The sequence below is a fragment of the Apteryx mantelli genome, chromosome 18, assembly GCF_036417845.1.
Source record: "Apteryx mantelli isolate bAptMan1 chromosome 18, bAptMan1.hap1, whole genome shotgun sequence".
Classification (NCBI taxonomy): domain Eukaryota; kingdom Metazoa; phylum Chordata; class Aves; order Apterygiformes; family Apterygidae; genus Apteryx; species Apteryx mantelli.
The window spans coordinates 13,017,203-13,032,745 of record NC_089995.1 but is presented as its reverse complement, the minus strand read 5'-3'; positions in this window follow the sequence as shown (position 1 = coordinate 13,032,745).

Below are 15,543 nucleotides of genomic sequence, written 5' to 3'. Positions count from 1 at the left end.
AAAAGATAGCTCTTACCAACCCCATGACTGAACTGTAATAAGGCTTGTCCCCAGGATAGCCCTCTCCTAAGCCTGTCTAGAAAGTCTGAGAGCCCCAGTTCTGCAGAGGGCTCGGTGACACTGCCACATGTGTGGCTGTCTGTGCACGGTCTCACAAGACCAAGGCCTCACACAAGAAAGTCTAGTAGAGCAAGTAGTCACAGAAACCTCCTTTCTTCCCCTCTCATATTATTTGCACTATCTTTCACCCAGTTCTATATCAGTCTCCCAAGCACTTCCGCGTCTTCCTCTAAAACCATAGCTTGTATGATTAGCATTACTTTAATGTGGTCTTTGTTATTTTTGCATCTGGGTTCCACATTTAGGAATTCAGCACTTTGCGATGCAGTGGGGATAGAGTGACAGCGGTCTGAACCGCTTAACTGGTTGTTTACCAAATTCCCTGTTTTCTGCATATAGATTTTCCTCCAGTTTAATCTTGTATGCAGTTTCCCACTCTCCAGCAACGTTCCCTGTGCCTTAGTAGTGAATTTCTGTGTTTAAGGATTGAGATAAAGCACACAATGCCTTAATAGAGCTGTAAAATGATTAATGTAACAGAGTATTTCAGAGATTACTCCAAGAAAAGCTCCTGTATTGAACCTGGATAATTACTACACTAACTTCTGTACCTTAAACAAGACACAACTTACTATGATATGGAAGGAGTTAGATCTGGAGCCTTGATTCTTATTTCTGATCTTTCCACTGATTCAGCGCATAGCTTTGGGCAGGAAGCATCACCTACCAATGCCTCAGTTTCCTCATCTGTAAAATGAGGGTAGTAATACATTTTTGCTTCACAGGTGCGGTAGGAGTTCATACTTTGAGAGCAGCATTTTTAAAGGAACTGATCTGACGCAAGCATGTGAAGCGCTGGCGTTGCGTGCAAGAGCGCGCAGTTTATGGACACGGCAGAGGCGGGTACGGCTCTCCAGCAACCGGCACTGCGGGGACGGCAAGGGGCCTGGCGAGAAACAATCACACCCGGGCGAGCAGATAGGCACGAGGCCAAGTGCCAAGCGGCCGCAGGTCCTGCTCAGTCCAGCTATCTCGGAGTGGTAACCTGACTGCCTGGGAGGTGCCACTTCCTAGCGATAAAAGCCAGAGTTTGGATGGGAAAATGTATAGCAGGTCAGAAGCTGGAAACCGTTTGGCCACAATCCACCTGTCCTCCTGTAGGCAAGGAAATTGCTTTCTCTCTCCTGCTTTGTCAAATGGAAAATTTATCTCTTCGGGTACTTGTGATATGTCACATATTGCAGCCTGGCAAGCTTAACGAATTCCCTTGATGTACAGACAGATCTACTAGCTGAGCATTTTATAGTCCCCCAAGGAAAAAAAGAACACAAGCTGATCCGGTGGCTACGGATCAATAATTAAGAGTTGCCAACTGTTACCATGCAGAGAGTTGGAGGCACAGCACAAATTTTGCATTCTGAACATAGGGAGATATATGGTAGCTTGGGAACTTGGGCATAAAATGTAATGAAAGGTAGATGACATTTTAAGCTGCAGGCACGTCATTGCTGTTGTGGCTGTTGAGAATGAGAGCAATAAAGCTGGTAGGGAAAAGTGATTATGTGAACTGATAGAACTGATACTTCAGCTGGCCTAATAAAAGTTACTGTCGTCCAACAGACTATTCCTCTTTTTAAAAAATAATCGTGGTGGACCAGAGACTCCTTCACCTTAGGAGTTCCAGTCACTTGAAAGATTATGTTCAGCAATCAAAATATGACTGAACATTTGCTTTGTCTACACATAATCAATAAATCACTACTTCTTACATGACTGATTGGCCAAAAACCTGATACTTCTGATTTAAAGTTTGCAATTCTAAATAGATCTCAGAATAACTGAGCATTAAAATCAGTAATGCCTCTCGGCTCAGTGAAAAGAGGTGAAGGTAACCGGTGCCTCAGTATTGCAACATAGCTGGTCAGATAGGTACAGCTACTTTGCCTGTTTCTAAGGCAAAGTTCTACCTGGAATTTCAGTGATTTCATAAAATTGACTCTTATTCTTTCCAGAGTGATGTATAGGGACCCCCAAACACACAAGAATACAGTCCCTAATATTTCTTTACCTTGGTGCTGCTCTATAACTGCAAAGAGGCTGTTTTGACTGGATCAGTAAAATCCTTAATGGGAATTTTCAACTCCACTGAGTTGTATGTTTGCAGAAGTCACAGGTTAAAATAGGAAAGCAATGTGAAAAGTACATCTAGCCCACTATTGCACTTGCAGAGAGATCCATGGAGAGATGTTATTTCAGCAGGACAGGTTTTGTTATACCCTAAGAGCTAGGCGGAATGGAGTGCAATTTATCCTGAGATGTAACTAACCACTCTCAGCCTTGGAATAGGAGTGCAAACAAGTGATCCTCCTAAAATAGCACACAAACATATATTGTTCAGTTTCTTCCGCTTTTCTATTCATTTACTTGTGTTGTTTAGTATGTCTTGGTTGAACACTATTTTTTTGTTGAGTAATATTCAGAAAACAGAAAACTGGAACTGGCTGAATGTTTTGATTGAAACAGATTTAAAAATTTTCAAATATTCAGTCTTATCGATATTTCTCTTTTTGCCCACTGGAAAACACCTCAGGAGTTAAAAATTTCTATTAAAAAAGTTGTATAAATAGAACACAGATGTCGGAAGTGGGGAAGAATTATTTTAAGTTTAAATTTTTATTGAAATTTGAAAGAAAGATTTGTAAAGAATTTTTAAAAACATACTCATATCTATCAGAATTTTATGTGAAAAGGTACTTGGCTTTTTTCAACCTGTTCACCAGAAAAGGCAAATTTGAAATTCCCTGGACCTGCTGTTGCAAGACACTGGGTTTAATCATAGGCATAAGACAATACCTATAAGACAACAGAGAGATGGCTATTTACAGGAGTGAGAGCTGAGAGAGCTGGCAGGAGCAGGACCTGTGGACGGGAAAGGGTAACACAGCGGCTGTTTTACCCTCATGTCAGCTTAAAAACAAAGCTCATGTCTGGCCCACTTCGGTGATGGGAGAAGATTTTTGTTCATTCCTTAACTGGTTAACAGATCCATTCATTCACAGAAAATAGCGGGTCTGCATGGGTCAGTGAGTTAGGAAATAGGGGTATCCCTTCCAGCCGTGGGCCGCTGACAGCCAGTTGCTGCTAGCAAATGCAGCCCTAACTGATTTCGTTGGAAAGCCTGAAGCACCGCACGGAAAGGGCTGAGTATCTGGCGAAATTAAGAACAAAGAGTCTAAAGAGACTGCCAAGCCGTGCTGGAGAGACCGAGCATCCAGCAGGACTTCTCCATCGCTCCTTTTTGTGTTTGCACAACAGCAACCTGGGACAGACCAAAACCATCCGCGTGGCTTCCCACTGTCTCATACATGTTCCTAAGTTCACATTTGACCAGGAAAGTTTGATGATACTTTGAAAGCTCGTCTTGTTTTCTCTAATTCAATCCGGAAAACATTCATATTAATACCAACAGATACCACCCACACGCAAATTAGAAAAATTAAAGGGCATTGCAAAAGTGACTGTTTCCAGTGGTCAGATTAGCTGCAGACGGAAGCAATTCAAGATGCATTAAAACCGACAGACTGTAATTGTCCAGAGGCATTGTCTTGCAGCGCAACACTTCTCTTTGGTTCTTAAGAGATATTTCTTGGAATCTTTTCAATTGCTTTACTGCTTGAAATATATGCTAGTTTTCAGATCTTTCCATTCCCTGTCATAAGAGAACGAGCTAAAAGTTCATCAACAGCCTATGGCAACGTCTCAGTGGAGAAAGTTGAAATCATTTCTTAATGCCACTTCTTATTAGCTATCATTATTGTGCAAATGTTGAGAGTACAAGAGAGCAGGAGGTCTGCTGTTAATCATTACAAACCTTGGTTTCTCCCTGCCTAGCAGTTAAACCTTCAGAATCGTTTCATTTCTTTAAAATATACAGAATCCTGGCTTCTCCCAGACCCTTGGGTGTTCTGGTGAGTAATACCATGAACTTAGTTCTCAACCAGCTTTCTTTAGTTAGTTAGTTAGTTAGATCTTCTATTTAAAGATAAGTTCCATCCCACTCTTCTGCAATCTGGTTATGATTACTGGTTACTGCCACCCGCAGACTGATAAACTTATAACAGCTGCATTGCAGGAAATCACCTCCAATTCAACCCTGATGTTGTATGGATGTCTTTAGTTAGCTTAAATAGGCTTTTAACATTCATTTTTTTGTGTGCAAAACACCTATCATTAATTTTGACTTGAGAGATCAAACAGTTAACAATGTGTTGATCCTAGCTTACTTTCAAGTGATGTATTGTATCATTTCTGAGAGTTATGAGGGGTTGATATTTTCTTTTACTAATGCATCAAAGTCGATAAGTGAATGGGGCAAACCCGCGTCCTGGGAAAGGAAGCTATTAACAGCTCTGCTCGGAAGGTTCTGAGGGCCACATTGCGTCATAGCCCTCGAGTTTATTGAATGTTAACTCTTTTTTTTTTCCTTAACCAAAGGAAATGAGTTTCTATAATCCTCTGCTTTGAGCTGCATCCTCAGTGGGGTAATGAAAAATGACCTATGCCATTTGATAGCACACTACTTTGCACACAATAGATCTTCACAAGAGCAAGCACAATACGACTTTGGCTTTTTCTTTTTCTCCTTGTTGAAATGCACAATGAATTTATTTATTGCTGATCTAAAAGGCACTAGAACAGAACGGGCACAGCAGGGGAATCGCCCGAGTTTAACTTGGCATAGTAAGAAAGCAGCCCCAGAGAAAACGACCAATGTTCAAACCTGGGAGAGCAGAACATTTTTATAAGAAGGATCTTGAAACGGTGGGTTCATATGCATGCAGAGAGCAAGGCAAATTCGTTCCAAGAACAAGGCATCTGCTGCCTTGAAAACTTTTTTTTTGGCAGAATTTGTATGTGAGTTGGGCATGTTGAGTGATTTATGGGGCCATTAAACATACACTAAATCAATCTCTATTAGAAAAAAAAGCGCCATGTACTTAAAAAAGGCCCTCGAGCTAGATTTCTGAACCCGAGGTCTGATGTTGCAAGGCAAATGGTCATTGGTAATTTGGGAGATGTAACATGAACTCAGTCAGTCAATTCGGATATGATAGTTTTTAAATGTTCCATGAATCTAGCAAAATGTGTATCCAATTAACTACTACTAAAGGACCTTATTTATAAAATAATCCTTTTGTGGTCAGGTTGCACTTTTTCCATTCATTTCTGTACACAGTTCAGGTTGCAGATTGTGTGTGTATGATTAATAAAGACAAACATCAGTTTTGTGCCAATCTTTATTGGTACTGGGGCAGGGGGGCTGGGCAGCAAGACTGCGAAAATCAATTTTGTCCCCATTTTTCCAGCATTAGCCTGGGAACCAAGGTAGGAGAAGAGTTGCTCACTGGAACTAAGTAGCGAGAATTAAAGTAAGAGGTTGTCTTTTAGGGAGGGTTCTTTCCAAGGGGAAGAGACAAGTGCTGGAAACACTGAGTCGGCAAATGCCTCAGTTGTTTACTTAGTGCTGTTTCAGAGCTGAAGAAATTAGTAGGTGGTACAAATGTGTCCTTCAGTCCATAGGAAAAACATCCTCCCTTGAAAACATATCTGAGTTATTTAAAGGATATGTGCAAAATGTATACATCCCAAATAGTGCCTTTTCCAATGTAATTTCCTTTGAAGGCCACGCAGTGGGCAGTCATTCACAAATACAGGCAAAAGGAAGTTTTATGAACTCCTCTATGAATTGCCTATGCAAACAAGCATAACATTCAAATGGAAACAGGCCAAAAGCATTTTGTGAATAGAGCATTAAGATATTTTCTTCCTGACATGGTTAGGGATGGAAAATCTGTACCAAAGCCATACAGCTTGTACGAGAACATTCTCATAAGTATATATATGTATATACACCTCTGCCTTACATACACATATACACACACATATATGTATGAGAGAGTGGCATGTAAAGTTTTGAACATACTGCAAGAGGAGATGGTGGAAACTGAGGAATGCTTTGTGAATCCAAGAGCATTTCTCACCCAAGTTCGTTTTTCATTTCCAGCTTTTCTCCAGCACTGTTTTCAATTAGATTATTTTTCTGATTTCAAAACAAAAATATTCTAGGGCTGAAAAGTCTGAGTTTCAAAAATTGAAAAACAACTTATTTTTAAAAAAGAAGCAAAACAACGTGCTCAGAGAAAGCAAAGAAAGGAAAGGAAAAGGAGTGAGATTGTAGTAGAAGGTGCCACTGATATAAGAGGAGGTGAGCATGAGGATATTCTTTGACCTCCATGTGAAAGCCTGGTCCCCCCACAAGAAACCTTTGAGCTCCATTACAGCCCATGGCTTCTTGGAGCACATGGACAATCTGGTGGAGGTGTTTGGAGCAGAGGATGAATTTTGCATGGAAAAGTGCTGTTTGGAGGTAAGTTCTGGATCCCAGAGTCACAGCTATAGAATTCAGGAGCAGGAGCAGCTGAAGACAGACTTAATATAGCAAATAAGTCTAAAATTTGTCAATATATGACAAAGGGAGATAAGTCAATATTGGATTTCTCCTGAGCACAGAGAAGCAGATAATATAGGCTGTTGTCCTCTATTGTCCTTTTGGTAATGAAGAATTGCACACTCATGGGAATCACGTTTCTAAAAGCTGTTTTCCAGGAGAGGCCGAGGACTGAGAAAGCTGCAACAGACTCAAGATTTGATAAAAAAGCTACCAGAGAGATACATTAGTGGATTGTGGGGATGCTCCTATAACTGTAGCTGACAAATTTTCAGTAGCACACGAAAAGTGATGGGAGCAGAACTGGGATAAACCACTGGAGAAAACTTGAGGTTGAGAGATGCCTTGAGAGTCTAGAGAAACCAGCCAGTCTGTAGGCACTTCCCAGAGCTAAACTAGAAAGCAGATTCAATTGGGTCTTCTCAAAGATGCAAATCATTTTGCTCATGATGCCAATCCTCACCTCCCAACATTTCAGCCTGATCCTCATCCTGCACCCTTCCCTACAGCTCCATAGGGTAGGTATTCTTCTCTCTTTCCAGTCTTGCTGGGACCAAAGGCACCACTTGCAGGGCAAGGTAGCCTGTCACAGGGGGAGGGGTGGCAGGATTTGCCCTGCCTTCCCCAGCGGTCCCACACTGAGAAAGGACACAGGGAACAACAGCATTAGGGCTAGGCTGCTCACCCTTGGCTCACATTCAGTGGGACCAACTGTGTGAGTTAATACTCATTAGAGCGAGCAGAGCCTGCACACATTTCCCCAGGAGCCTTTGCTATTTAAAGGGAATTAAAAATAATGAAAAGAAGACACTTGTCTGGAGACTGTTCCTTGTCAGCTTTGTTTCCTACATGAATGAGGCTCCAGGGAATACGCTACACACGCATGTCTATCTTCCTGAGACCTCTTAACTTTTAATCACCTAGTTAATTTTAATCAAATTCAATAGTAGGGATTTTGAGGGGCTAAATGAGAAAGGTGCTGCTGGTGAAACACTCTGGAGGTGCTCATCGCTTCCTGGACACCAGGATCCCCATGGTGGAGAGAGCTCTTATGGATGCTCACCGTGAAACAGGCTTTACTTAGAGCTTGTGCTTTCTTAGAGCCAAAAACCCAGAGGAGATGCTGGTGGAGGAGCTCTGGTGCTCATAGCGCTCTGCACTACGCAGAAGGCCACATCTACAACTCTTTTTGCACCCAAGCTTTGCCAGCACCTTGGTTCAGACATGAACCACCCTGTGATTTTCACTAAGCCACAATTTCTCTTTCCTCTCCTGCCTGTCCGTGCACAGCTGATTAAATATCCAGAACTTGCCCCACTCATTCTCCTTGGCTTTTTCCCCCCTCTTTTTCCTTAGTATTAAAAAAAAAAAAAGAAAAGAAAAAAGACTTTTTTTTCTTTCATAGCAGATGGAAAACCAAAATAAACAGAGAAGCAACTGTCTTCCCTCCTCAAACCCTCCAGGCAGCTTGGAGGTAGAATGCCCTTTCTAATTTCATTGACAGTGCTGTTGATATATAGGGTAATTTTATCTTAACAACCTGTAACAAAGGATAAGACAGTAGTCGTCTTACATTCCAGACAGTAGGAGATGTTTACTCATTCTCCCAGCAGACTCTCTCATCATTCATCTAGACTTTATTAGGATGCCAGGAAATGGGAAACCTATAATTTAAGAAATGTATCACACAGGGAAACTTCTTCTGTTTGGTAAATAAAAGGTAGCTGGGAATCTGAGGTTAATTTGCTTTTTAAAAAGTGTTCTCACCAACCTGTGTTCCTGTTCCTTCCCAAAACTTTGCCTTGAATTAAACCTTTTTTAGGATGTGATATTGAGAAAAAACACCACTGGACACCTCAGTAAGGACTGGAATGGGTTCTCCTAGCACCAGAACCAGGCAAACACCTCTGCTCCGGGATCTTAAACTAGTTAACCTGCAGGCTGCGCTTGCAGCAGTGGCTGCAGCACAGAGCTGCCTTCTGAGTGTGTGTGTGTTTCTACTGGCAGGGCTATTTTCGTTTTTATTTTTAGAGGTATCACATGGTCCAGGATAGCAACATACCCTGAGCAATCTCATTTCATGGGACTAAGAGGAGGGGGAGGGAGAAGAAAGCACATTTTCAGTGTCAGACATTCTTACGGGTTTTTGCTTCTCTAGCGACTTTCACATGAGCGTTTATTCCTGTTTATGTAGCTCGACATGAATGCCTGGCTTTGATTTGAGGACAAACTGCCCCATAAACCCATGAATGTCTGAATTTAACCTTCACCTTTCCCCCCTAACCTTCACTCCTGCCTTTCCCTTCACAATTAGTGACATTCTCACAGCCAAATTTAATAAAGTATGTGCTACTGAGAGTGAACTTGATTGAGGGCACAGACTGAGGCAAGGAGGGATGACATGTGATGCTGGTCAATACAGGGGAGAAAATTCCTTCTAAAATCAGGTGCCAGGAGTGAATTTTTGCTGATTAAGAGCATATCAACTTCCCAGATCAGAACACCATTAGCAAATGGATAAATCTGGTCGCAGCCCTACCCATTAACCATAGCTGTAATGATACTGAGGGTAAAAACCTTATTCACAAGACATTTTTGTAAGGTCAGGGAGGAAGTGGGCATCTAGCCCCAAGAAAATGCCACTTCTCTATACCGAGAGCCAGACTCTCAGGCCAGCTTGCCTTGCTTCAGTGAAGTTATGTTGTCTTGTATCAGCTGAAAAAGGTGTTCATTCTGTAGTCTACATTTCTTTCCATGGGAGCCCTGCCCAGCTTTGTCATCCCACAACTGTTGGGGTTTTTCTGTAGGAGAGATCAAATGCCATCACGTTGTGTGCAGGCCCAAAGGGAGTCGAACATTTAGTGGCTTTAAGTGCCTGCTTATGGATCACTGTTCCTATCAAATCTCCACGCTGATTACAGTGTTGTTTCAAGAGATGATCAACATCTCCCTAGCCACAGCATGCTCATCCTGAAAGGATGCAGTCACCAATTTTGGATATTCATCAAAGGAACATTTTTGCTTTAAGTTGTGCTGCAGACAGACTCTCTACCCTCCAGTTGTCAGCCAGGAGCACGGCTTTCTCTGGCATACTTCTGACAGCTGCCACTGCAGTTGTGTGGGCTGCGTAGACTTCACTTATACTTAGATTTGGCCATGTGGTTTTGAGGCTTCTCACCCTAAGGCAATCTCCCAAAGAGTGCGGTCTTTGTCATCTTCCAAGTAGCCATTAAAACTAGAGTTGAAGTCAAGGTCATGTTGTACCACAAACTTTGAAGAGCTTCTTTGCGTGCTATGTAAAGCAAACCCAAAAGACCACTGATATACTTACTGGGTCAAATTCATCTCTGCTGTGAACTCCACCTAATCCAATGGAGTCATTGAAGGGGTGAATGTGGTCAGTTCTATGATTATTAAAGGACAGATAGAGACCTCTCACTTACATTTGGACTTATCTGATCATAGCTGTTGAATTGTTTAGCACAGAAGAGACACTGTATGTTTTTCTCTTTGCATTTTAAACTTAAGTTCCAAATTGATATGGACTGCACTTCTTGCCAGAGGCAGTAATGGATGGAGGTAATTTATCCTGAGTATTTGTCCACAAAAGGAAATTTAATTTTTAAATGAAATCATCATGGGGTAGGAAGAGGAGGAGGAGGAGGTAACCGAGGGGATAAGAGGCATAATTTTAATGACAGGAAAAAGAAAGATCTGTGAGCTCAAACTAATGCAGCTTGGAAAATCAAATTGATGTCACCATGGTGACAAAGCCTCAGACTTCATAAAGTTTGTCCTCTTCCCATTTGTGGTAAACTCTGGTACCCTGCTAAATACATTCAAAGCCTTCAGAAGAATCATTTGACCCGTCTGACTGACTAGAAGATTTCCTTGTAATAACACTCATTAGATATGGGGAGAAACCACATCTCAAGGTGCCTTCCTGCCTCTGAACACTAAAGATATTAATTTTGGAGCTAAAATTCATTGGCTGTATGAGCTATACTTGCATAACAGGATGGATAATTTCTAGCATAAGAATTCCAATGGGGAAATCCATGGTAAGTGTGTTAGGTTTGTCTAAAAGTCTGTGAATCCAAACTCCATGGCTTAGACATGTCTCTATAACTGGTGGTTGATTTATTACCCTTCATGTGATGAACTGGAACTTGAACATGGCCACTTTGAAGTCATTAACCTTTTCAGACAGAGTTAACTGATGCACATACATATCCATGTATGTGCACATATCCTTACACCTCTGTTGAATCGCTTTCCAGTAACCCATAGTCATTACCAGCTCATGACTATTTGGAGACCAGTATAAAACCTGTTGGTGGTTCTTCCTCCTAGAGATTATCTAACAGTCCCTTTGGCAGGAGTCTCCACAGAAAGACCATGAGATTGAGGCCCTAGAGGTAAAGATTCAGAAAGATGCAGGAAGAAGCACCTTTTGCTCTAGTTCTCTGGGTAGCAGACTTCCTCCTCAGAATGGTCCTTTCCTTGTACCAGCTTCAGCCTGTACATCTCGAGGAAAACCATGAGCTTTCACACAGCCAGTTTCATCTGATAATCAGAAACTGTGTAGTTTCACATTTCCACCACCTCCTTAGATATTAAGGGTGTAGTCACAGCATTGGGGTGGGGGGGGAGCTCTTAATCTAAATTAAATGTTTTTGTCCAGTTACTCTCACAAATACAAGCCAGACATGCCTCAGCAGGGTAAAAGAGGACTAGCCTTCACCTTTCTCAGGTTAAACAGGAAGATCTCAAAACTACGGCCCAGGGAGTGGACAACAGGCGAGAACTTCCTATTCCCTCACAGTCCTGCCAAAACAGTGATCTCTGTGCACTGGCAGAACTGTGCGCAGTGAATTTAAAAGCCCAGAAACGTGTGATAAGCAGGTCCTGATGCCATGACAGTGCGATGCTTGTCACTCCGGCCTTTATCGCAGTGATGCTCACTGCTGCATTTCCTCCGCTGTTTGGCTGGTCTCCAGCCTGGGAAATTTAACAAGGGGAGCGTTTTTATTCCCTCACTGGCAAACAGCGGCAAATGAAAATAGCCTTTCATTATCTGACCGGAAAGATCTCTTTAAAAGTATATGATGCCTCCTAAACCTGAGACACGCAGCAGGTTCTTCTGTGAAATCTAACCAGGTTCGGGCCTTCGTGTCAACAAGATATGCCTCACTCAGCATTTGCCAGCTATGAAAATGTCCTGGGCCTGAATATTTCAGGATTTACTGCTGCAGAAACTCTCTAGTGTCACCTTTCTTCCCTTTTTATATCTCAGCAATAATCTTAAATTCAGCTGAAAACAAAGAGCTGCCTGTTGACAGCTAATCCTAAAGACGGAGCTTTGTGTTTAACGTGGAGGAGAAAAAAAGAAAGAAAGAGAAAGAAATCACTGAGAGGGATTAGCAGGAAACACAAATATTTTGGGCTAATTTTTGCTAGTATTCTTCAGCCCCAATTAAGAGCTGAACCGAACGGCTCCTCCTTTGGCCTGACCCGTTCCCACACAACGTATTTGTCAGAGCAGCTATCTCAGCAACAACAGATATCGTAAGCAGAAGGTGTAAAGGAAAGGCCTTTCTTTTACCCCCCTTCAACAGCAGGTGCGGGGCGCTGAAACCCAAGGCTCGGGGTCCCGCGGCACCGCGGGGACGTGCAGAGACAGCAGCGGGCTGTGGCGGGGAGGAGGGACCGCCGCTGCCGGGCAGAGGGCCGGAGGCGGCTCAGAAGGCTTTCATTTCACGCATGTAAGGATTATCCATCAAATCAGTGGTGAAACCCAGGTCTGATAATGCTGAAGTAATGCTAATAATTACAGAGCAGAAACGTCCTGTAACCCAAGCCCTAATTGCATTTAAAGGTTGTCTGCTGTACCCGGCGAGGTGCTAGGCTTGGATGCGCTTTGGTAAGCTGAGCAGTCCGGAGGCTCCCAGGCGCTCACCTCCGCTTCGAGGGCCTGCTCCGGCCGGCTCGTGCCTCAGAGCGGCTGCGACCTGAGCCCAGGCTGCTCAGCAGCTCGTCGTACTAGCAGCTGCTTTGACCTTAATTTACACAGGCTCTGATCCAACTCTTTTTTAGACTGATGTACCCTAAAGTGTGGGTGTTTCCATCAGTGTCAGCCGAGTGACGGAGTATCGGGGCATCTTGAAAAACACTTGCTGTTTTCCAGCTGTGCCTTTGCTGAACTGAGAAATGCTGCCGTCAGGTATTAGTGGATTGCTTATGCATATTGGGAGACAGGAGGCAGAGGGAGAATTTTAACCTTAAGAAATAATTCTTTAACCACCCCTGCTCTGAGTCAAGCTTCAGATTTCTCACTGAGCTCTCAGATTGGTCACTAGCTGAATCATAGTTTCCTTTATCGGGGATATTTCTAAACAAATTCACGTACAGAGGCCCAGCTGTTCAGACTGCGCTACCGCTGCATTTCACACAGCAGCGGAAGCAACGCACTGGAGACGGCTGCGTTATCCATAAACAGGGACCTCCTGCACACTGGAAGTCAGCGCAATCTGCATTTCAGTTTGGGACACCCATCAGACAAGGACTATCACCACAAAAGAGTGCACTCTTCCTGGGTAAGAGGCTGTATGGAATTGCCTCCCATCATTGCTGTCCACCTACTCTAGGAAATTAAAATGTAAAAGATCCAGAACACAAGTCAAAACAGATGGAAGTTAGATTAATACAGAAATAACATTATTATCGCATATTATGTTACTACAGTGTGTGTGTATATATAAAAAAAATACCTCTTACAGGTTTTCCCCTCAGGTTTTGCTCAGCAGTAGGCTTATTTTTTACTATGAAGATAAAAATACTTGGGAATTAGAAGTGTGGTCCATATTATGGATGCTGAGAGGAAAGCAGAACTGCTCTTGTGTTATCTGTTCCACCTCACAGGGCAAGAAGCGAGATCCATACACGGATACACAGCAGAGACTTTCCAACAGAGCAGGAATCCCCCATCTAGCCAAGCACTCCATAGACTCGGCCTCCTGGATACCAGAGAAACTCATAGACATCGTCTATATGTCTAGGATGACTCCAGCCTCCTTTTGATGCTTACAACTCAATTTTGCCATCATTGTTCTGGATAGCTCATGAAACCAAAGAAGAGGGAAGATCAACCTTTTATTGGTAGCCTTTCTACTTGCTGCAAGCTGCAGGACGTTGTTTTACAGTCTGTGCCTCTTTGATATATGACACGTGTTGCCGTGTGGGTGCTTACCTGCTAAAACTGTTTTGATTTGTCCTGTTTCTTTCTTGACTGCATATGGTTTGTGTCTAAGTATACTGTGCTAATCTCTCATGGCATTTTTTAAGTAGCCAAACTGCTTTTGGCTTTGCTATTTTTGATACGCTGTTCCTTATTAATAGCTTGCACTGGAAAGAATAAAAAACTGCAAATGAAAATATACTCACTACCTTATAAGCAATTTTTTTAGCATGGAAGTACTTAAAATATTAATGGACAACATGGAGTGCTATACATTTGCTATACTTGAACAAAGCACTTTCAATTTACCTAGTGATGAGAGTGCAAATAACGAGCACTTTGTAACAATGTTTGTTTAAGCATATCAAAGCAATATGCAAGCCTGAGATTAAAAACTCTTTGAGGCAGGGTCTGCAAAGCATATAATATTAAAATCAATAATCACAGCAACAACAGCACCTCTCACAACATCCCTGAAAGGACAAAGGTTAACAGCCCTGTGCTGAAGATTAGGAGCTAGGACATGTAGTACCAGATTCTCAGGAAATTGATACATCCCCCTTGAAGTCAGCTGTGCTGTGCTCATTTATATCCCCCGAGAGTCTGCACTGATTAAAACACTTGCCCAACGTTGTATGAAATAGAGAAGTCAGGAAAAGCCATTACAGCCTGCTTTTGCGATTTAACCACCGCACCATGCTCCTCGATGCAGTGCACACATTTGCCGGGAGATGCATGGTGCCTCCTGCTGCCAGCGACGTGGTGGCAGCACGAGGGCCTGGCACGGTGCTTTAGTCTGCATGAAGGGTGTGTGTGGGGGGAACAGTCTGTAAGTGAAGCTTTAAATGCTCTGAAGGGCTAACCCTTACCTCCGTAAAGGCACCAGCATGCAGAGCACTGGGCAGTCCTCACACACATCCTGATTCAGGTAGGAGCTGTGAGCACCAGCCAGTTTGCAGCATGGTTTTTCACAGCTCGGAGCAAGTCAGGGCCCAGACCATCTCTTACAGGGCCCAGGCCATGGCCAGTAAAGCCCTAATGATGGCACGGCCTCCCTGCTGCAGAGCTCACAGCTGCTGTGCGTTAATTGGGAACCCGAGGTAGAGGGCTGGGAGCGAGGCGGGAGGCTGATGAGCAGCAGCTTCCTGGCAATCAAGCACTGAAGCACTTTGATGGGGAATTAGGATCCTCTCGGCTTGCTGGTGGCCCAGGTGTTTGGCCGAAACCAAATTGTGCATGCATGTGTCCAGACTGCACGTGTATCTTGCCAAAGCACCTCCTCTGCCCCCTTCCTTCTCTGTGCAGACGCCGAGCATGCCAGGTGGAGGGGCAGGCGGCACGCGGGGCCGCTGCCGCCCCCTCCGCGAGCCTGGGCCCCATCCACTGCCCCATGGCCTCGGGAGGGAGCCGACCAGCCCCGAGAGCAGCTCAGAGAGAGAGGACGCACGTCAAAAGCAATGAGCCTGCGCCGGCACGGGCCAGGCAAGGCGCGCTCTCGCCCTGGGCACTCGGCTGCTCGTCGGCCCTATTCACCTGAACAGGTTGGTTGCAGCAAGCAGGAAACCGAGGGTTTGCTGTTGCGCTTTTTATGGCTCATTTCCTATTTCCCTTTGCTGCCTTGTTCCATATATTTGTCACCTAAACGAGAGACGGCATGCATGCTGCCTCCTCTTCAAAGCCTGATTTGCAAAGCCCGTCTGTGGCAGATGATTAGAGCTCAGGCTATGACTGCAGGGTC